Raw genomic sequence first — 24,525 nt, 5'->3', positions numbered from 1 at the left:
ACTTATGCAGAATGTTAAAATTTCATGGTCTTTCCCTTAAGCAGAAACTCAAGATTTGAATCTCAACACTTAACACAGGCCAATATGCATTGAGGGCAAAATAGGTGATGCCTAAAGGCAGGAAAGATGAGCCTATGGCTCTGTTTTTCCACAAGCCATCCATGTATATGTCCTGAGTGACCTGACCTGTGCCTCCTCATCCAACTTCCTCCCTGACCTTGTCTCTTCTTAGGAGACAGCAACTGTTCTTTTGGGGAATTAATTTTTTTTTAATTTTTTTTTTCTTACAGTTTATCTACAAGCGGAGATAAGCTGCAGGGCCAAGAGCAGGCAGGTAAGACAGATCATAACATCATTCATCTTTTCTAAAAAGGACTGCTTAACTACAGCATATCAAGCACCACAGACCTCTGGGCTGGGGGAGCTATTTGGAGAATGTGGTATTCATAGGTAAGCTGTATATTTTTACTTTGTTTGGAGGATGAGAAGATTCTCTCATGAAGAGACTGTAATTCTGCCTGACCTGAATGCAGAACTTCTTGCTTGTTCTCATCTACTATCCTGATCTGCTGAACTTAGTGAGTTCAGAGACTGCTTTTATTTTTTAGGAAAGGAACCATAAGTCCAAGTCACTTCACAGCTCTTCATGTCCAAGAAAGAATATTTTGGAAACCCATAATATAATTGAGCAGTGTTTCCATAGCTACACTTTTTGTTTATTTGGTTTACAAGTGGAAAATGCATTTCAACAGTATGCGATTTAATCTTGTGTCCTGTTAGTCAGAAATTACTGAGGCTAAAATATCTGATTTCCCTCAAATATCAGAGACCATATTTTGCTTACAAAAATTTATTATTCATAAGAAAAGATATACTTAAATCTGCAGTAAACACAGTCCCGATTAGCACCACAGTTGGTTTACAAAACATTTTTTGTTTGTTTGTTTTCATAAGGTTTTCTGATAAATTTCTAAAGGGCATTATTTACCCTGAAGTATTTCCAGTTTGGTAATGAAATTCAGTGTTTCTAGTGTTGGGAAAAAAATACTTGCACAGATCAGAAAACGTAAATACCATGACCTCCCCATTACTATTTCTGTGAACTCCTAAATATGGAGTAAAAAACCCCTCTAATCAATGTCAACCTCTTCAATGAGAAACTTCTGATGAGTTTTCTCATCGGAGAAAAAAAGTGTAGGCTCTAACCACAAGTGAAGTTGCACTCCCTGAAGACTCAAAGTTTATCCAAGTCATAAGGTGGACTGAGCAGTTTACTACCACTTAACAGATTGGATGGCTTAGTAGTGGTAGCTTTGGTTGCAACTTGATCCAGCTTTACTGGCTGTTACACTTTAATTTCAGGCTTCAAGGGATTTTGCCCACACAAATCCTTGTAAAGCCATTCGGTCTTTTGTACCTTAAATTCATGTCTAGAGAAAACCTACACATTTTCTCTATGAGATTTTTTAATTTGGTGAGAAAATAGGCATTTTGGGGAAAAAAAAAGGGTTTTACAGAGATAACATGGAACTTCACAAAAGCATTACAACAGACTACTAGGACTAACAAGCATTACTATAGAATAGAGAACCTTTGTTACACCCAGCAAACACAAGCACCATGGAACTGAAGAGAGGTAGTCCTAAATTACAAAAAATAAGTGTTTAAATTACCCCCAAGAGGATGAAAAGAATAAGGGAAGAGAGATTATGAGAAGAAACAATACACAGAGAAAAAGAGAGAGAAAAATACAGTTATCACTTAGACAATCACATTTTGATGGCTTCAAGGGGAACAGACCAGGGCAAGATGGAGCTCTCGCGGGAGCCTTTTTATAGACTGGCTATTGGGGCCACTCCCCCTGGGTGGGACTTTTGCTTTGCTGACCACTCACTGTCCCCTAGCCAGAGTGACAGGGACCACAGCCAGTTGGAGGCTCCAGAGGGCAGAGTGTGGGCAGGGCACAGGCAGACCTAATTGATTGATAGGTCCCCAGGCTGACCTGGGAGCCACCCTGAGGGCTGGTCTCCTCCCTGACACAGACAGACAAGCAGAGAGACAGACAGACAAGGTACTTCTGAGCCAAAAATCACTTATCTGGTGTCTAAGAGCTTTTGCACACAGGAGTACAGGATAATTCAACTTACTTTAGTCTATCACAAAAGCTACTTATGTGTAACACTCTGCGTTTGGCTGGTTTTAGAGGACGACCACATCAGCTCTTACCCAGCTTGGGGTAACCTATCATGTTCTGCCATTTGAGTTTTTTTCTGACCTGATACTGCTTACATTTCCTATAGACACAACATCATTGAAGTCATCATTACCTTTTATACTTAATGTCCTGATCAGTGTTTCACAGTGATAGGTTTTCAAATTTGGCAGCCCTTGTGTTCATTCACTCCTGGCAGTATGAAATATTGAGGAAATCACATCAGCAGCCACTTTTTGGTATAACGTTCTCTTACAGAGAGGAGTATGTACCTATTAAAGCACTTCCTAGTCTTATTTTTTACATTCTCAAGCATTTTATATTGAATCTACAGCTTCTGTTGGCACATGAATAGGAAATGGTATACAACAAGTAGATGATTCTTATTCAAATTATGCTCAGTTTGCTGCTAGAAAGTCTGGTTTATGTTTCTACACAAATTACAGGATGTCAATAACCTTTATGTTTTCAATTTGGATGGATATCTTTTTACTGAGTAAGCCAGAAGGAACTTATGCCAGAATTTACAAGCAGAATGTGAAAGGAGGTTTTCTCCTTTTTTACTGACACAATTTTTTTAAATAGATGAGAAAACTTTAAAACCTTTTCACTTCTATTTTTATAGACAACTCCTCCTTTCACCCCCCTGCCCCAACAGGTTTTTTGTGGAATTCAAAGGTTATCTACTGCTGATCATAGGCAAATGTTACCCTAGCTTTCAGAGGATCAGTAAGAGGGTTATTTCAGTGCTAGGAGGAGAAGTGACAATGACAGGTATGGTGTATTTGCATCTGATTTTTTCCCCTATCATCATCATGAAATAATCAAACACAGTTCATAGGTACAGTACACTTGGAGTCCAGTAAACAGTGTTACCAGTTCTATGACATATATTTCCCTCTCCAGAAATTCTTTCAAGTATTTTGCAACTGACACTACTGTCAAACACATTCAGTGCAAGATGCTAAGCCCGGAGGAATCAATATACATAGAATCATAGAGTAGAATCACATAATCACTTGGTTGGAAGAGACCTCTGACATCCTTGAGTCCAGCCTTTGACCTTACTAGACCATGGCACTGAATGCCACATCCAGTTTCTTTTTAAACACCTCCAGGGACAGTGACTTGATGCCTCCCTGAGCAGCCCATTCCAATGCCCTATAACTCTTTCTATAAAGAACTTGTTTCTAATGTCTAACCTAAACCTCCCCTGGCACAGCTTTAGACTGTGCCTTCTTGTCCTATTGCTGATTGCCTGGGAGAAGAGACCAACACCCACCTGGCTACAATTTCCTTTCAGGGAGTTGTAGGGAGCAGTAAGGTCTCCCCTGAGCCTCCTCCTCTCCAAGCTGAACAACCCCAGCTCCCTCAGCCTTTCTTCATAGGACCTGGGCTCCAGACACTTCACCATCCTCGTTGCCCTTCCCTGGACATGCTCCAGCACCTCAATATCTTTCCTGACCTGAGGGGCCCAGAACAGAACACAGGACTCGAGGTGTGGCCTCACCAGTGGTGAGTACAGAGGGGAAGAATCACTTCCCTGGTCCTGCTGGCCACACTATTCCTGATCCAGGCCAAGATGCCATTGACCTTTTAGGCCACATGGGCACACTGCTGGCTCATGTTCAGTTTCCTGTCAATTCACAAATATTCACAATATTGTGAATGTGCTTGAAAATCTATTATATACAAAAAAAATCATGTCAGCATGTGTTGGAATGAAAATTTAAAATAATATATCTTAATTGTGGGGGGTTTTAAATTAAATTGGGAATTAAAATTTATTTTAGTCATATTTGCTCCAGGTAGAACTTCAGTGGTTCTGCAGCAGATGGTGGACCCAATTCATAGTGGCTACTTTTAAAGAGCTGGGACTTAAAGTGTACTGCTATTGGTTTATGAAATGTAAAGGCATGTATTTTCCCTTTCTTATCATTGTGTGTTGCATTATTCTATGACTTGAGCCCACAGTGATATTGTTCTGCATCTTAGTTGCTCAGGCTAAAGTGTTTCCTTATTTAATGAAATCAGTCTTTTGGTCTTTGGTTTGAAAGGTTTCTGTTTTGAGGGGGAAAAAAAGGTAAGAAAAAATATTTTTAATTCTTCTTTGCAGTTTTCTTCTCTCGAACTTATATGAACAGTGTTAGTTCAAAAATCTACATAGCCCTCTAGGTCTGTTTAAGATGTCAGTTGATGGATAACCTGCAAGAATTTAAAAAAACTATCAACGCAATGCTTCCACTGTATATAAACATTTGTTTGTGATCTTGGTAAGTATGTACATAAAATTCAAGTTGGGCTTGACAAAACCTGTTGAGAAAGACTATCATGCTGCGGGATATTCCCTTTGCAGTGTGAGTGATTGAAAAACAGTTATTTCCCTACAGATTAACAAACAGACACAGTAAGAAGTGAAGAAGAGAATCATTCTCAGGTGCCACTCCTGCTGCAACTCACTGTTCCTTGTCTCTCCAAAACTTTATGAGCAATTATATCTTTTGAAGTAGGTGGCTGGAGAAACCATACTCCCTAAAGGTTCCCCAAAGATTCACCATCTGTCAAAAGTGAGCCATTCTGCCACCTTTATAATTAACTGGTACCTCACACCTACATTCTCACACCTACTGTAACATACTGTTCTTGAGAATAAGCGTATTGCCACACTCATGTCAACTCCTCTTCTAAGTCACTGCTATTATGTATCATTATAAACCAAGACAAAATGCAAATGTTTACCCTAGGAAAAAATCATATTGACAGCCCAGAGCAGTACATAAGTAAACACATTTCACGATTGCTTTTTTACCAACTAGGTCCCTACAAGAATTTCCAGAAAGTCCAGCTATGTCAAGATGCAAGAATCTCAGCTCTACCCACTCACTCGTGCTCACTGGTGCACCCAAGAGGTTAGTTGCATCCATGTATTTCCAGGGAGGGGTACCAGGTATTAGGCCATCAAGGGATCAGCAAATGTGAGTACAATTTTAAATAAGCAGTCAAGTTCTCAGTTTGTAAAAGCCACATACTCATTTATTTGAACAAGAGCAAAATAACCTTCTCAATAACAGGTGTCTGACCTCTAATGCATTTGCACCACTGTAAAAATCAAAACCTACCTAAAAGTGCAGTGGGCTTTGAATTCCCTGTAAGATAAAACACTGTGAGTTCTTATGGCAGCTACAACGTGCCTTGTCTATGTTGTGTCTAGAGAGAAGGGAACCTGCAGAGCTGTGAACCTACACCTTTTATTAATGTTCTACTTGCTAAGCTACCCAGATATAATGCCACCAGATTCCTCTGGGGAGAAGAATGTATAATAATCTTTTAGCAATGTGACCCTAAATGACTACTTTCACTTAAGCAGTAGTCCCCACAAGAGGGGAAAAGAAGGGAATTACTTATGAGAGACAAGACCATATGACAGCTGCTGCAAGAGAAAGGTAGTGCCAAGACAGTGATGTAAATAATCCTGATGTTTTCACCACAGCATCACTGAATGGCTGGTGTTCTGGGAAAAGGATCCAGTGGAGATTCTGCTTAATTTGGGATTTGGTACAGAAGAACCCGATGTCTGCACAAAAATCCCTCCTCGGTTCCTCAGTGGTGCTTCTGTAGCAAAAGGGTTCGACATCCAAGTCTTTTTGGAAGCTCAGAAACAGCGGATGGACATTAAGAGGCTAAATCTATACGGTAAGGAGAGGCATATTGGCAAAAGGGGAAGTTTTAGCCATAAATAGTGTGGGAACTGAGAAAGTAGGGAAGAAGATGGTTATGAAAGAAAATTCATGAAAAAGAGACACGTATTTAGAAGACATTGAGGAACTTCATGTACCCCTTTGTGGCAACAATACTTCCCAACATGACTGAAGTACTTTATAAGTCTACTCAGCTATGGACTGATTTATGTGCTGAAGCTATCAACTTGTGACATTTTAAAACAAAACTGTACATCCTCTATAAGACCTACCCCATAACCAGAGATTGTTCTTGGTGTCGCAGAGGCTGCAGAATTATATCATAGAATCAATATGGGTCCATTGCCTCAGCCACTTCACTGGCAGTGCCTTTATATGTACCACCCTCTCTGGTGATGTAAGCCAATAGAGAGGATTTTGAACTCAGCCAGGCCTGACATGGGCCTGTGTTCCTCTTTACCCTTGGTGCCTCTTACAGGTCAATGTGCAGAGCAGATGACAAGATATTAACTTCCTGTACCTAGAGCTGCCAGAACTTGTGCATTAGACCTACAAAACCCTAACTACAGCCTAACAGTTTTGTGGTTCAAATATACCCTAAGACATAGGTTCATGTTTTAAGTACAAAAAGTTGCACCATTTGAAGCATAGTCTTGATTTTTACTCAGATGCTCTTAGTTCTTCCTTTGTATATTTTGCTGTTAAGAAATGAATACCAGGTCCTCACCCTAAAGATATATTTGTTAGATTGTTGATCTGTGAGTATATCATCAATCTGAAAAGTCCCATTTTGACTTCATATCCCCACAAATTTGTGGCACAGGTTAGCCAGATGGCTTTTGAAATCTTGTTTACTTAAGATGCTCAGTGAAACAGGATCTCTCACATATCCCATGCACTCCCATTTAGAATTGCACCAAAGAAGCAGTAGGGATGGGATGAGAATTGAAACAGAAATGTCAAAGTGTTGTGGAAAATGTGTTTTTCTCTCTCTCTTTTTATAGCATACAGTTCAATATTTACAGCAAACTGACATATCAAACAGGTTTCTCAACTCTCACTTTATTTCTCTCTCTGTAACTCCTGAGAGAAAGGGAAAGAGGGATCAGAGATAATCAATGTGAGAGGATGGAGATGGATTTGATGAGAGGACTCTTAAATGGATTAGAAATTGGTTAGATGGTTCCATCCCAAGGGTGGTAGCCAATGGCTCAGAGTCCCAATGGACTCTGAAACTGAGTGCACCCTCAGCAAATTTGCTGATAACATGAAACTGAGTGGTGTGGTTGACATACCTGAAGGACAGGATCTCATCCAGAGAGACAAGCTTGAGAAGTGGGCCCATGGGAATCTCATGAAGTTTAATAAGACCAAATGCAAGATGCTGCACATGGTTTAGAGCAACCCCCAACATCAATATGGGGTGGGGGATGTATAGATCAAGAGCAGCCCTACGGAGAAGGACTAGGGGGTGCTGGTGGATGAGCTGGTAATGTGTGCTTGCAGCCCAGAAAGCCAAACATACACTGGGCTGCATCAAAAGCAGTGTAGCCAGCAAGTTGTCTTGGTTTAAAGCCAAATATTGGGGCAGGAACTCCAATAAAGTGAACTCCCTCCCCTTTTTATTTCCCATCAATACAGAGAGGTGTAAGTGAAAAAATAGCAGTTTACTGACAAGGAAACAGCTGCAACCACAAAGATACAAAGGAAACAGGTTACCGAGAAAGATGGGAGTTCACCACCTCATGTGGCCCCCTGGGAACAAAGGGAAAAAACACTGGTAGGGGGTCCTCCCAGACAACCACTCCCCTAAGCAGAAGAAAAAAATGGGAAACAGGGCAAAACCAAAAATCAAGGAAAACTGTGTTGTACACAAGGAGTTATATTATTGCACTGCCCACACTAACTCACCTGGTCAAGTTCAGGTCTTGACTGTAGCAGTGGTGTTAGTTCAAAACCTCTTTTTTTCCTGCCACATGTTGCCTACAGCACCAGTGCTGCTCTGCTTGGCTTGGCTGGGGGCAGGTGACAGCAGTCCTGTGGTCTCAGCAGGGGCCAGTGGTGGTCCTGAGAGGTCACAGTGGACCCTTCACTTTTGTTTTCTCCCCAGCTGTAGGGAGGGTGAGGGGTGGTGACAGTCTGGGTGGAGGGTCTGGGCTCAGTGGGAGAAGCAGGTCCAGAGGGTCTGACGGTGGTGGCAGTGGTGGCTGAGACTCTGGCCTTACCTAGAGCCCTACATCCAGTTCAGGGATCCCTGGCACAGAAAAGACTTGCTGGAAAGAGTCCATAGGAGGGCCACCAAGATGAGCAGAAGGCTAGAGCACCTATCCTATGAGGAAAGGCTAAAAGGACTGGGATTGTTAAGCCCAGACAAGAGAAGATTTCAGAGTGACCTAATTGCAGCCTTCCAGTATCTGAAGGGAGCCTACCAGAAAGATGGAGAGAAATTTTTCACAAGGACATGTAGTGACAGGATAAGAGAGAATGGCTTCAAATTGAAAGAGAAGGTTTAGATTAGATGTTAGAAAGAAACTTTTTACTGTGGGGGTGGTGAGGCATTGGAACAGGTTGCCTAGAGAAGCTGTGGATGCCCCCCATCCCTGGAAGTGTTTCAGGCCAGGCTGGATGGAGCTCTGAGCAACCTGCTGTGATGAAAATTGACCCTGTCTACAGAATGGGAGTTGGAAGTAAATGATCTTTAAGATCCCATCCAACCCAAACATTTCTACAATTCTATGATTAAGAGCTAACAAACCTTCACTGAAAATATGCATTCTGCATAAGCCACAAAGCACCATTTTTATTTTTTCGTTGAATGGGGCTCTGAGCAATGTGGCCTAGTGAAAGGTCTCCCTGCCCAGAGCAGGAGGGTTAGAATTAGATGATCTTTAAGGTCCTGTCAAGTCCAAGACATTCTATGATCCTGTAATGGTGGATGAAGACCTAGAAGATAGAAGATCAGAAGGGAATGACAGCAGAGGAAAGCCTCTGAGAGAAGGAGTTTGCATAGGGAAGGTAGGCAGTCGTTAGCCAAGGTGTAATTTAATTACTTGTCCTGCAGTCATCCTCAATGGGAGGACTTTTAGTACATGTTAATGGCTCATCTGTAGGAGGGAGTTGCTGTGAAGTAAGATGAGAATTTCTGTTCCTTTGGGTGTGATGTCCATCAAAACATAATATCCTGCTTTTGACAGTTTGGGAGGGGGTTTTCACACCATCTGCTTAGGCCTCCTAAGTATGTGCCTGGGCTGGGAGCATTTAATCAAGAGAGATGGGATTGGTCCTTCACTCTCTACATGTTTCTACATAACCAGTGATTAACTGCATCCTGGTTCACTGCACCAAATTATAGGCATTTAGCTGAAGCACTGTATTTAGTTGCCTCATTGTAGTATTTATATTTCCATAGCAAGTGGAGAGAGCCAGGCAAATTCTCCAGGTCATCATCCAGCCACCACTTTAAACATCTCTCTGAAGAAGCCAGACTGTCTCAGTGTAGATAATGTCATGCACAAGTACCTTCCTGGAGCAGGTGTTCCAGGAGAGGACTTACAGCTAAAAAGGACTGCGTCAGATTTAGTTTTCAAGTGCCTGAAGAATAGCCTCAGATGACATTTGTTTGCAAACTGGTTTTTTTCCAGCCTTGCTAATCTTAAATTATCTAATGATTTTGCAGTGATGTATGGCAAGAAGGAGGAGTAGCAGATTCATGTTTATCAGATTTCATAATGGATTTCATCTCTAGAATGGGGTCTAGTCTATCTGCCTTCAGTACCAATGCTGCACCTAAGAGTCAGCTCTTCTAAAGCAGAGTATTGTAATGTACAATCTTATACATTCTCTGTAATGTCAATGAGAAGAGTAAGTGCTTCTGAAGGCCTCCAGAAAATTACTGTCCTCTGTAAATTAAGTAGAAGGTTCAGGTCTATAGCAGTTCCACAACATTTGCCTCTCCATGAACAATTTAGGGAACTCCAAATTCCTTGCTGTTGGAGGACTGTTTCACCAGGACACTGGAATGAAGGTATCAAAATAAGGCAGACCATGTGCCACTTCTGGAGATTTCAATACTATATTGAAACACTGACCCCCGAGACAGTGATGCTTCAGTTATGGATGATTCAGTTATTGTCACCCTGTTTGGTTTACCATCACTGAACCGTTTCAATGCTAATGCAGTTTAAATCCCTCTCTTTTGCCTCTAGGAAGAAAAGGAAGAAATTGCTTAATCTCAGTTAGTGAATGCTTGAGAGGTTATCTCATTGTCAATTTACTTTCTCGTATTCTCTAAGTCAGCAAAGAGAGTTAATTGATTTAGTACAACGTGTTATTCTGAAAATAGAAGAGATAGGGAGAAAGATTTTAGGTACAACATGAAAGACAAGAAATCTGGAGGCAAAAAGGAGATAATAGAGACTAAAGACTTCTGTATTGGAGTGATCCCTCTTCATTTTCATATTTCATTCATTTCCTACTGCAGTCATTTTCTGTTTCTGTCTGTCTTTTCCAAGAATATAGTTTTCTAGTCCTCCTTCACTGCTGATTAGACCTTCTAAAATAATCATGGATTGTTATAGACTAATTTGTTAATTTTCCATTCACTCAGTGCTGTTTCCTCAGCACCGTCAGAGTTTTTAAAAGTTCACAAAAAAACAAAGGTGTGTTTTCAGAAACATCAGTCACCCTTTCAGTTTCTCAGCCAGATCCAAAAGAAAAGCTTGTCCCCAACTTTTGACAGTGGTGAAAATTTTATTGACCTCATTAGAAGTGATATTAGTGAGGTCCTAACTGAAGAAATAGTCACTTGACAGTCAGAAATTTTAAGTGAAACATAATCATCTTTCTGAATATGTTGATTCCTAAATCCTTTGAAAACCAAGTTTCTGAACATCTTAGTTCAGAAATTATGAAATGTTTCAATCTAATGCTTAATAATAAAAAACACCTGCAAACCATGGTTTTAGTACCACCTTTCCATACTGCCATATGTAAATGTACTTGTAGAGTGGTGTCTTGTTTCTGTGTATTTTCCACACTCTCTTCTGTCTGTCTTGGTTGCTGCAAGCTCCTCACTGGAACAAGAGAGAGGATGTGTAAATTGCTAAATGCTGTCTCTGAAGTGCAGCTTTGATTCAAGCAAAGGTTGTATTGCCAAGACTCAAACAATCCAGGAATAAAAGAAAACATTTCAATATATGACAAAGTAGACAATGCTGAAATTTCATTTTTACTTCCACTGAGAAAAACTGACCAATCAAGATGTCTTAATTTTACCACTGAAAATTTAGATTTTTTTTCTCAAATTCTCCCACTTGCTGTGAAAGAATTTGTTGATTGAAATTTTGTTTTACTGGGTCTGGAAATGTTCTGTTTTCCCTCCATTTCATTGTGGTCCTACTGAAGACTTTCCAAATCTTTCATGTAGATAACTATTTCAGCCTATGCAATATCAGAATTAAGGAAGAAGGAACAAAACTGTTGGTTTCTCCTCCCAAATTATAAGATGGTTTATCAGAAAGTCATTAGAAACCTGAAAAAAGATACAGATGCTACTGCAGATTGATTGATCCTGTTTACAGCATGACTATTTTCTGTTTAACCCGAAGTTTCTAGTTAAAATGAATCTGTGTTTATATCTTCTAACATGTTATCTGTTGTTACCATTTTAGACTATTTTGCAGCAGGTTTCAGGGACTAAAGAGACCTGGTCAGCCTCTTACCTGTTAAGGTGTGATCCTTGGGGAACACACCTAGAAACTGAAAGGACTATTTGTTTGGAGAGAAACAGTCCATGAAACAAGGCTGTCCCTGACATAATTTCTTTATGACTTTAGCATTTATTACATTGTACATAAGTGAAGGGGGTTTTTTATGTGATTTATTTATAATTTCTCTTGTTTGATTTGTTCTTTAGGTGTCTCAAGCTTTTTGAAATAATTTACAAAAGCTAAGTGGTGGGTAAAAACAATTTCAAATTGCAACAAATTTTGTTATGGTTCAAACCAAAGGAGTGATGGACTGCAGCGCCACTATCAGACTAAGGAGATTAGCACTTCCCATGTTTATGGCCTGATTTAGTGAGAGCCAGATGAAATACTGAGAATAAAATATGCTTTACATGGAGAGCATGTGGTAGGTAGCACAGTGGCTATGCCCCACCTCAGCACGTGAAAAAGTATTTACTTTGAAACTCCAAACTTTTGCAAATGCAAAGTATACAGCACTGTGTAATCTGTACTGATAGATCAGATAACTCCTTTAAAAAATATGAAGTGAAATTTTTTTAAACATTGGGAAAATTTTCCTCCAGTGTTAAAAACCAGGAAATGGGGCAAAGACAAAAGGGAGTATTCTTGAAATATAATAAGTATCAGAAATTGTATCTCACAGTATTTGTCCTTGATAGTACAGACCAGCTCAGATCCATGTTAAATATCCCCTTGTTGTCTAATTGTAAGGGAAGCAGCTTTACCAACAGGCTGCATGCAGATTGCATAGAGTAAATGTGGCTGCTCTTTAAGAGAAACGACAGCCAAGAAAGTTAGCATTTTGCCATCTACTGTGCTCAGTGAATCTCTCAAAGAAGGAGGAGTTCTGGTGGCATATTCATTGCCTCAGGATAGTTACTGACACAATGTGCAAGAAAATGCATTGTGTTTCTTTGTATAAATAACTTCATAGTACTGTAGTGATGAAGATCTCCGAGATCTCTTAGATAAAATATTGGCTTATCTTTATATACTATCTTGTGGAAAAAATGGCTCTGAAATTACAGGTTAGTAAAATGAAACAAATCTGGGAACCTTTATATGACATCAGCTATGAATTTCTAGGGGATAAGTTATTTGCTTTGCACTCTTGTGAAAATGAGAACATAGCTTCTGCTGTAAGTTTTTATCAGTTAATGATTCTATGCATTTGGCAGCTATCCTGGACAGCTTCCAGCTGTAAACATTTGAGGTTAGATTTAAATAATTTTTTTCACATGAGTTTTAAAAAGTCCTCAAAAATGGTATCCAAATCTGGCCCAGACAACTGGAGAATTTCAGGCTGAATTCTGTAATCTTTATGCTCACTGAACAATATTCAGCTGCACTTGACCCAAGGAATTCAACCTCATGTGTTTGTCTAATATAGAGAACTATGCAGTGTTGTCTCTGTGTAATCTGAATGGGTCCTCTGGAAGCAAATGGAAAATGTAGCCACTTTTCAATGAAGTACTTAGTATGTGTCTTGGCAATGACAAGTTTGAATAATCATTGTACTTGACCATTTCAAATGATGTTTTTTAATAACCATGTTGCCTCCCATTCTGCCAAACTCAAGAATGTTTTTGACTGCTGGAAGGCCCTGACTCTGTACCCAGCGCCCTCACGTCTTTGCTGACCGATGTCAATACCCAGTGTGCCAAAGCACAGGACACTGGCAGGGATAAGACCTGTCTGCTGGATGCTGCAAAGATCAGACCTGTGGTCACATGAGTGACATGTAGAAGTATAAGTTAGCTCCTGTAAAGGGCTTCTTGGCAAACAATGCTGCTGAAACAGGGCTCTCTGGCACTTGGGAAGCCGACTTGTCCAGCAGGAAAGAGCAACCTTGTTCTTGTGCAGGTATTGCTGAGGAGGGGCACAGTCCAGGCAGTTCAGGTAGTATTCTCTGTGCTGGTTTAAAGGTAAACCAGCAGGGGAAACAAACCCAACACAAAGAGATTATAAGTCAGAGTTACAATTTAATAACAATATTACAATAAAGTCCAAAGTAAAAGGAAGTGAAAAACCTTTGGTGCAGCTGACGGTTGCAGTCTGGTGAAGAGTGGTGGTCGCAGTCTGGTTGAAAGTGGTGGTCTCCTCCTGTTGAGGTTCTGGTCCTCCTCTGGATCCAACGAGTGGTTTTCCAAGTCCCAATATCCCCTCAGGTCCGGTGGGACTGCCCAGTACCTTCCTCGGAGGGGGGGGGGAGTTACACAATGAGTGATCTCACTCTGTGAGTCATAGCATATTTGGAATCATTGATGGCCCATTAGCAGACAAGACACCTCGGGCTGGGTGTGAAGGTGCTAATGACTTCCTGGAGGGGAGTTATCACAGCTCTTATCTCACAGGTATCTTTCACACCCTGAGGGGTCAGGTGTGCCCTGGGCAGCTGCTGCAAATGGTCCATTGTTAACAGTTCATGGGAAATGAATAGAGGGTGTAGAATATACAGCTTTGATCACACCCACACAGTGATAAACTGGTCCCACCTGCTGAACTAGGACATCTCCATCACTTAAATTCCTTGGGTTTCTTCTTCTAAGTCATTATTTTCCCTATGAATATTTCCCTGAGGCTTTTCAAGATTGTTAATGTATTACAACCTTTATATACTGAATATTTTGAGCAAGGCTTGGGAAGATTCTGAGACTATTTTAAAGAGGAGACAACAAAAAGAGAACCACCTGAAAGATGTTATGTTTTCACTTTCAAACATCCAGAATTTTTTGTTTTGTCTTTACTCCTAACTCCATTCATAAGGTGTACCATAAGAATCACTACCATCAACAAAAATTTTTCCTCCTCTCTTCCTTTTCAGAATCAGAGTTTTGAGGATGAAACTCTATGTGGAAATGCTTCTGACACCACTTCAGGTGAGTGTTAAGTAACAATTTGCCCATTTTTATTTTTAGAACACTATTCCCATGTAGCTGCTTCGAAAAATTTATCTCACAATACATTTTCTTTCTCTGCTCTCATCACCTCTGACATTTGAATGCATCATTGTAGACCTGATAGTCTGTGGGGTCCCTGTCTGATGCTTTAGGCAGACCTCTTTCTACTCCTTTTGGTCTACCAAGCAACACTAAATGTGTGCTCTTGCTTTGTGAATTATTTGCCAGACTCAGGTGACCTCTTATACACCAACTTTCAGATCCCTGGGAGATAAATCAGCCAGGAGACTGAAGGTAATTCAGGCAGCCATTCTCTACCCCACTCAAACAGGACCATTCAACCAGAACTTTCTGGTGACAGCAATGGCCTCTACCTCATCATTTGTGTATGTATCACATAGAATCACCACATGAGCTGACATAGCAGTGAATTGTGTGAGAAAATAAGTTATTTGAGGAGCCTATGAAAGGATTAACAGCAACCCTGTTGGACCAGGTGTCACACTGTCATTTGGGGCAATCTGAGTTTGGATCCTAAGAAACAAGTCTCCACAGCAGGAAATACCTGTCCTGGCTCCCTAGAGACCTTTCCTATCCAGTGCTTAGAGCAGAGCTGGCAGGTTTTAGGTATTTTTTAAATGGGACATAAGTTTAATGTGAAAGAACTAATAACTAGCAAGTAGCAGATGGCAAAGGAGAAAGTTGGAAGTTTGGTGAGCCCTCACTTTTTGTGAACTACATTATATTACTTTTGTGGAGCCAGCAAAAATAATATAGCAACCCAGGTTCCTACACAGGTATCTAAAAAATTTCAGATATCCACTGGTACTGGGCATTCACAAGTACCATTGACTGAAGTGACAGCTGCATTTGCAGGAATGAAATAGTGAGCCTGTTGAAGGTAGTGGCATTTGTCCTACTGACTTCAGTAAGGCCAGTGTTTCAGTCAAAATGTGTGGGGGTTTTGTGGTTAATGCTAGAGCCCAGTAAAGACAATGGAATAGGACAATGAATTCCTCAATTCTAGAGCGTTAATTTGTGTTTTCAAATTATCTACAAATATATTTGCTCTTTTGCTGAAGGTTTGGTGGTGGTGGTGGTGTGATGTTTAACAGTGTAAGAGACTGCATACCTATGGCATTCTGTCAGAGTTGTATGTTTCCAGTCTGTCCACACATGACTCCAACAACTTTGGGGGTTTAATATCAGGTCCTTATTGCCATTCAGACTTGTGACCTGAGTTACATGAGGTTACTTTGGTTTTGTTTTCTGATGGACGTCTTGATCTTCATGAACAAAGATTAGAACCCACAGCAGTAGTTTTGTTCATAGCAGTATTTACAGAAAGAATAGTGATTCCCTAGCACTGGTGCAATGAAAACCACCATTTGGATAAACATTCAGTGATGAAATAAAAAAAGAGAGAATGTGGACATAACCCAATAGGGAAAGAATTCAAAATGTAAGAACATAGACACAAATGCTTTTTTCATTTCTTTATCCACATCTAAAAAATGACTGCACTATTTAATTGTGAAGGGTGTTAGTCAGGGGATTTAACAGGTTGTACAGGTATAGCAATCACAAGATAAGGGGGAAACCAGTATGTCCTGAATACTCTATTATGACCTAGGAATAAGCACAAGTTTAGTAGTAATTTCATGACAGAAAATACAGAAAGCATTTGATTTAATTCTGGTAAGACTACAATTCAGTTAAGTGATCAACCAAAATCATACCAGTGAACTGAACTTAAGTAAGACATATGACTTTGCAGAACCATAATACTATTTTAGAGCTTTGTTTAAATATCAGAATATCTCTCTCTCTCTCTCTCTCTCTGTCATTTTCTCTGTTGCTTTGAAGTCATTGATTCTTGGCCTAAATTTAAAGTGGAGATTTCCATATTTTTTACAGGCCTTTGTAATATTCTTCCTTTTTTTTCTACTGTTATTAAAAGGCATTCCACACCCAAAGAAATCTTTGGGAGAATTCTGCTTGCTGTGCATCATGGAAACAGTCTGAAACTTGCCAGCTGTGAATGCAATATTAGTGAATAATACCTAGCTTTTTAGAAGGTTCCTATTAAATTTGGCAGAATGTAGCTCAGACCCATAAGTAGGGGTCCTCAAAATAGGACCGAGTGGGAAATCCATCAGGAGCCTATACAAAGAAAACCTCAGGTCCTTTGAGAGCATGCCTGAATTTGTATTTTGGTCTCCGAATTCCCTAGGGCACAGGCTGCCTCTTTTTCAAGGCTCACACAGTGCCTGATACCATAAGGGTCCACTCTCATTTGGCTGTAGGCTCCATTGGAAAGGGTGTGAGTGATGATGAAGATGTGAGAGCTTGACATGACCCTGCTGAAATGAGAACTCTCCTGAGTGAAAGTGTGATATTCCCAATATGAGAGGAAACAGAGATAGACAGGAACAGACTGCTTTGCCTAGATGGAGCATATTAGAGATGGGTGACTTATAGAAGTACCTGTCCCAGTGGTATTGTCCCTTGGCTGTGTAACCTGGCTTCAATTTTAGTCCAATTGCCTAATTTTCTACATTCCCCATGAAAGCAATTCCCTGGCTGCTGTGTGTCTTCTTTATATTTCTTTATAATGTAGATTCTAGCTGTTTAACTGCAGTAGGCTTTATGATAAGGCTTTTTTTCTCCTCTCTCTTGGCAGAATCCCAAGACTTAATTTTAAAAGACGCTCAAACCCCCAAACACCCCTGAATGACTTACAGGAAAAGCAGAGTGTTTGCTAGCTCTGTTTTTAAAAATATTACAATCTTTTTTTATTAGGCAATTTTATCATTGTTATAAATAAGTAATTGTACTGGGGAGAAGGGATAATCCTTATTTAATTAAATTCATCTATAGTCCCAGGTTGGCAGCAACCAGACATATGTGAGACTAATACCCACAGCCTGCCTGTATGCATGTGCAATTAAAAATTCACTCTACAGTAGCACTGGCAGTTTAGTGTTGCTTTTGGCATTTACAAATTCTTTTATTTTGTGACTTTTTTTTTACCATACACATATGCTGGAGCAGATGTTGCTTATTTGTTGTTTATTCAAATCTGTAGTCTCTGGCAGCTAACTCCATTGTTCTGTAATGAAGCTTTATTCACTGTCCTGTATTAGGACCCAGCAAATGCATGATGGGCAGAGTTAGCTCTCAGCAGGAACTACAGTTATTGTCCTTACTTATTGGCTGTTTATATTCTAAAGCTCACAGTTGAGAAAGCTGGCTGGGCAGGGTAAAGGGGCTAGATGTTGTGTGCAGAGGAGAAATACTTGACTCCACTCACCGTATCTTTGCCCTGATAAGATGCAGGCTTGCATGTAAACTCCTCTGTTGCAGAGGTTTTGTACTCAGCACTTGAAAAATAGAGCTGTTCTCCCCCTCCACTCCCTCTCCCACCTTGTTCTCCCACTGCTGCTCCTTCCTTTTTCAATTAGCCTTTGTAAAGCACTGGGTATAACTAAAGGATGTTTCAATGCTGCTCACCCCCATTAACTCAGCATGCACCTGAAAATTCATTAAGAGCACTGCCTGTCAGGGAGGCATGGGAAGGGTGTTTTTTCAGGGTGTGTTGTAGTCACCCGCTCCCCCTTGCTCCTGGCTCACTTCTCTCTGCCTCTGTGGGGTGGCCATGGGCTGGAAAGGCAGCAATTCCTGCACGGTGCTGACCCAAGCGGACACTGTTCCCAGGCACCACAGTGCCAACAGAAAAGCATTAGCCTGCTGGAAAAGCCCTTGGTAGCCCAAGAGGTAATCAATCAGGCAAGTAACCACCTCCATCTGGCCCCCATGACATGGTAGCTTGCTACCAATGTGCTTGTGATTCATCTTGTCCCAACTAGTGGTGCCAGGGATCACATACACACAGTTCTTGCAGCAGCTGGGAGCGTCCCAGCTTCCCTGCTGCTGAGCTAACACGTTAGCTCCTGTGACTTATCAAGTAGGAATTTTTTTCAGTTCTCACACCTTCACTCCTCCTACTCGCCAACTCCTCTGATCATTTGGCACTATGGCAATGTTCGCAGAATGCAATTGGTATTTCTTTTAATTGACTGAGTGCTGAGAATGTGAATTCTGTCATTATCCATTGTAAATTTTACCTACAATTGAAGGAACAATGTCTTCAAAAGTACCCAGAGAAAAGGTATGCATATTTTCTACACTTAAAGGAGTACTGTGTCCCTTTCTCTAGTTTCAGCATTAAGAAGTGAACAGCTATATTTCATATTTGATGTATTGCCAACACCGCTTTTCTTCATGTATAACAGTGACTCTTAGTGTTAAGTACACATTAAAGGAAAGGGAAAGGCAAAGAGACAGGCAAAGGGAAGACTTGCTAAGTCTGCAATCAAAAATTGGGAGCTAAACTTAAAAATGTTGTACAACTATTCTTGTGTTGATACTGAAGGACATTTATAATAAAATTTGTCATTGGTTCATGATAACATACAGTCTCCAAATAACAAGTTCTCTCTTCCTAAAACATGATGAATAATAGATCCATAGATTCCTCTCTGCAACAGTTTTATCTTCTGCAGATGACCTGGCACAAAGGAGACATGCACCTTCTTTAGCCGCTTTGGGTTGCCTACACAGGTTCTATGATGCCACAGCCCATATTTTTCCCATCTTACACCTATGAACCATGTAAAAGCTTTCTTATTCTTTCCCATTTCTTACATAAGGGATCTGTAAAGGAGAATAAAAAGAAGCTGTTGCATTTTAATGCATTTTGTGACCTGATTAACTCTGGAGACAAAGTGCTGTGGTCCTAGAAAGAAGCAGAGATGAAAGAGTAAAGTGTAAAGTAAAGTTGTGAAATGGTGAGTCTTCAAACTTTCCAGTATCTTTTTCCCATCTGGTGAAAAACTCGAGTTATCTGTTTTCCTCAAAGAAGTCCTCCTGGAAAGACAATTTACTATTGCAGCTCTTGAGAATACCCTGTCTGCTTCACTTTGCCATGGTCTGCCTTGATGCATCTCACACACTTGCGTATGTCTAAGTCTAGCAATGGATATGAAGATGGAGACTCAGAATGTGGTGATGCCGCATTCACAGTACGGCAACCAGATGGGCAGCAAAGGAGGCAAGACTGGTAGACTTTTGAAATGGTTTCTGTAAGGTCGTGCCCTCCAGTAGTGGTGTCAGGATATGCTGCCTTCAGTCCTCAGGTCTAGCAGCATCCCAAGAGTTTTAGGGGGTTGTACAATCTTTTGTGAGAAAACTCCTAAAAGTCATTGCACATTTATGCCATTTTGTTGCATGTGTATGTCATATTTTAGGTCCTACTGCAGCAGGCTGATTCATCCTAGTGGGAAAGGATATGCACAGACTGCATATATAAGGCAGATGGCCCAGTGAAACTTATAAAACCTGCTTTTGTTCAAATCACAGAGGAGAAAAAAATTGTTAAATATCTTAGGTATCCAGGAGGACAACTAAATACTTAAAAAGGAAAGATTTGTTTAGATCAAGTGATAGCATTTTAAACAAGAAAAATTCTCTAATTAAATCTAGTTGTTCTGAAGTTGTACTGAGTCCTTGAAAGGACTTTTCTATTATTTCCATCTCTGCCTTTTCTTCCCATGACCTCAACAAAGCACAGAAGAATGAGAGACTGTGTGGTCACAGATCTGCATGTAGCTATATTGATTGTTCCAGTCAACAGCATGATCCTTTGAACCTTGCTGCAAAACTCAAAATCCAAAATCCAAACCCCACATCCAGCTCAGGCTTTGAGGCAGCTTTGCAAGAACATCCGTGCTTTTTCTGATGGCAGCACCTTGCTTTGAGAGGATTGATTCACCTTGCTGTTGGCGACACCTCTGAGAAGAGGACCTTTGGTGTTATCTTGAATGTATTTTTATGCTCTGGAAAATTCTACATGACTCATGTTCCAAAGATCTTCTACATACTTCTCAACTACTGGTTGATACTTAGCATTTTTCCTTGGGAAAATATCATTGAGAGGCAAGCTTACTGTCTGACACTCTTAGATCCTCTGAATAGAGTTTAATGGCTATCACTATTGAAATAAAGCCATTGTAAGGGATTTTTGATGTCTACAAAGCAACATCCAAAAGTCAGTACCTGTTCTGGCTTTCTAATTGCTTTGGGCACTGCTGACCATGCAGAAGTTGCAGGACCTAGCAAAAACATGAGAGCTCGTCCTGGTTCTGGCCAGGGCAGAGTCAATTTTTGCAACAGCCAGGAGGGAGACAGCCATGACCCTGGGGTAATGCAGCACCATCTCACAAGATTCAACATATGCAGAGGGGTAGGAGGGGCATAGGGTTTTTCCAGTTTTGCCAGGGTGTGCAATCGGGTGGCACCAGGTTCCACGTGGTGAGCCATTGCGTATGAATCGTTCACCTCTCTTGTACACTGTGCTGTAGTGGTGTTATTGTTACTGTCCATTTTCTTATTTCATTGCTGTTTCTAGTAAATTGTTCTTATCTCAAACCATGATATTTACCTTTTTGTGACTCCAATTCTCCTCTCCATCCTGCTGGGGGCTGGGAGTGGGGAATGGAGAGGGTAGGAATGCTGGGCAGTGAGTGAGCGAGTGGCTCATGGTCTGAGGTGTTTCAATGAGAACACTAAATTGGGGAATATAATTCCTAAATCACAACAGGATTTTTCACTCATTTTTGTCAAAGGTCTCTGCAAGGGTTGCTGGAAGCCATTCTCCCTTTGGTGCAGTGGTCTCAGTTGCAGAGAGCCCTAGGAGGCTCCCTGTGATCACTTATTTTTTATTCATTATCTCTGTGCAGCTGCTACTGGGAGCAGTTCTGATGTAATGTGATCTACAACATAGGCTGATGACATTCAGCTCTACCTCTCATTTTCATCAGAAGTAGACACAAGCATCACCCATCTCTCCCGACATTTGGCAGTGGTGCAAATCTGAATTAAAGACAATTGGCTGAAGCTCAGTGTAAATAAGATGGAAGTGATACTGACTCTCATGGAAAAGTAGGAAGAGGACCTGTCAAAGTTTGAAGCTGTTTGAAGCTCGGGGAATATAAAAGACTATTGTCAAAGTGACTGCAATTTCAGGTTTTGACTAGGTTCATCACTACTCCTAACCTCCCAGACTGCAGAAACATGATTTATCACAGAGAACAGTGTTCTCTCTTTGCCTGTCAAATTCAGCTCTTAGCTTACTCATTTATACCTTTACCATTTCTAGGACAGTGCGTTCTTGTGTAGGACAGGCAGAAGATGACAGGAAACTCTGGCTTGCAGAGTAGGCAGCCACCTTGCTCTTGAGCATAGCAGTTTTGCAGGGGTATGTCTTCTGCTCTCAGCAACAGTGTGGGAGATTCAAGGTGTTGGGCTGTATTACCAAACCTGACATGACCTCCTTCTGTAGCTCCAGCCAGCCTGTTAAAGTTGCCAGAGTTGTGAACCAAAGTCTACTGGGGATATCCTTGAAAGAGGCAAAGGAGGAGACTTCTGAATGGTGAACATCTGCCACCAGTGCTCACAGACAGCAGATCTGACCCTCTCTAGAGAGGCACAGGATAGTTCACTAGTGCTGGAAATTACATCCTTTTCAGTGATGTACAAGGTAGAGAACATGCTTCTTCCCTTGCCCATATTCTCTGATTTGGGTACGGAGCACAGGAAATAGACACTAATTTTTTTTTTCTTTTACTCAGTAACTTTACAGCTTATGAGCTAATTCAGCTCATCTCCAAGGCTTCCTTCTACACACTAGCTCAGGACAACATGTAATGCAACAGAGAGATCAAACCAACTCACCCACCCATCCCAGGAATTTCACAAAAGAAATATATTTATGCCTGCTCTTAAGGCACTGACTGAAGTGCACAGCAGATTTATGGAAGTTAGTTTTAAATCAGTATGTATGTACACCAGTTTTAAGGCATGCTAGCATGCAATGCAGCTTCCAGTGGCTGTGTAGCCACTGCACTGGGGAGCCCTCATCCTGCTTTTCAGACAGGTTTTGCAACCTGGGCAGTGCTCCAGGCTGCTATGCACTGCCTGCTGGCTGTGCTGTGGCAGGAGCATGCTAGACGTAACCATACTATGCACTGAATCTCAAGGCAAAAACTTGGCTGGAACTTGGTGCAAAATTTGTGTGTTCTGGAGGAGGACTGAAGCTGAATTCTCTGACGATAGGCTGCATAGCTATTTCTGCTATGCTCTCTGCCGGAGCAGTTTTTGTCTTTAATGCTCCATGACCTGGTTCTCTGAAGTGCTCACAGCTAATATGTGGAGAGCATATAGGCCAATGTCCTCCCAGGGGAACATGGGCACCCTTAGCTCTGTGGGCAGCCAGGTGCTGAGTGAGGAACCTGAGGCTGCACAGGAGGATGTGAAGCGAGGTGTGTGCACTTTCAGTGCCCCTGGAACTGTGCAGGTGTGTCCTGCTAATGATGGTTGTGGCAGACAGACCCCAGTGATAACGGTGTAAAGAACTGCAGGCTGAACAAGGAGATGAAGCAAAGTATTGGTTGCTGTCACATGACATATGTGCCTCCTGGCCCTGTCCCACATCCTTGGGGTGCAGCATATGTTCACTTGTGTCCCACCTGAGGTGGTTGCTGTTATGTGAACTGCAGAGCTTTACCCTCTTTGTCACTATGAGTTTGGCTTCATCCTCACAAAAAAAAAAATATATATCTGAAGTCCTCCACGTGCCAGTGGTAGCCAAAGTGATGGAGAGAAAAACACTGAAGACTGGCTGAGCACTGGAGTTTTGACAAACAAAAGAAAATACCTCTGAGGAGCCAGGTTTTGCTTACCTTGTAAGCTCTTCTGGGCATAGACCCTTTATTGTTGCATTCTTACTGCATCTACCAGCATAATGGGGCACAACTAATAATCGAAATTGCATTTTCTAGAGATTTTTAAAAATATGTTTTCACCCAGTCACATTGTGTAAGTTGATTGACATGAAATTCCCTTTCAATTCAAAGGGAGCAGAGGATTGACAAATTTCATAGCTCACCTGAGGAAGAGTAGGAGCTTTTTCTGCATCTGGTGCATTTTGGGGTGTATTATTTACTTTCAAATATTTTAACTATTCTAATAAGATGGTTTACCTGGTTTCTGCTAAAACGTCTTTAAAAAAATGAAACTGGGAGACAGCCCTGGTTTAAAACTCTGGATTGTGCTGGCCTTAGGAAATAGTTTGTGGTTTATGTGCTGCTGCCATCCGGTGGTTTGTCCTCTGAAATGCAGCACAATTCGGAGCCTCAGCTGTGAAGTTCTTTCTCATATTCAGGTGGAACTTCCTGTGCATCAGTTTTTACCTGTTGGCTCTTATTTTATTCCTTGGTGCCACTGAGAAGAGCTTGGCTCCACCCTCTTTATGCCCCCCTTTAGATACTTAGAGACATTGATAAACTTTCCTGTTTCTTGCCTGATCATTCCCTGCAATTGGCAGGACAGAAGAGAATGTAACTTGTGCTCCAGACCCCTTGACCAGTCGATCCAAGGCTCCAAGGTTCCTGTTGATTGTCCGCAGCCTTCTTGTTGGGACCTTGTCTATATACCTTGCATGTTTTATCCATGAAAGTCATGATAGCAGAGCAAGCATCACACTTTTGTCTAGGGCAAATCCAGGGAGACACATGGAGGTCTTTCTGTAGCCTACCTTGATCTGCAGATATTTTATTTAATCTTTAATGTCTCAATTTGTGCCTAAAGATTAGTCCAGCTTTCACTGTCACATGTTTTGGGTAGTTCTCTAACTACTGCATGAATGTAAAACTGGGTGGGACATAACTGACTGACAATGGAACAGATGCTTCATATATATCTTTACAAATAAGTCAAACCTGCCTACATCCACCTGGTTTTGGCCAGGTCAGCAGGTGAACTCTAACTGCACTTATGGTTGCATTAGAAGTTACAGGGGTTTTCCCTACAGGTATTTCATAGTAACATTTGTTGACAGCTACTTTGGT

General features: G+C 41.1%; 1 protein-coding gene across 1 annotated transcript in view; it reads left to right on the top strand.

The window, feature by feature from the left end:
• Positions 1-24,525, top strand: part of PPP1R17 (protein phosphatase 1 regulatory subunit 17) — a 79,326-nt gene that overhangs the window by 11,785 nt on the left and 43,016 nt on the right. Inside the window, exons 2-5 of the mRNA XM_071560656.1 lie at positions 291-334; positions 5,029-5,121; positions 5,703-5,905; positions 14,482-14,536. The gene's annotated coding sequence lies outside the window, so the exon portion shown is untranslated. The remainder of the gene's footprint in view (positions 1-290; positions 335-5,028; positions 5,122-5,702; positions 5,906-14,481; positions 14,537-24,525) is intronic.

The sequence above is a fragment of the Pithys albifrons genome, chromosome 7, assembly GCF_047495875.1.
Source record: "Pithys albifrons albifrons isolate INPA30051 chromosome 7, PitAlb_v1, whole genome shotgun sequence".
Taxonomy (NCBI): Eukaryota; Metazoa; Chordata; class Aves; order Passeriformes; family Thamnophilidae; genus Pithys; species Pithys albifrons.
The sequence above is the reverse complement of the archived record's forward strand: the minus strand, read 5'-3'. Positions and strand labels throughout refer to the sequence as shown.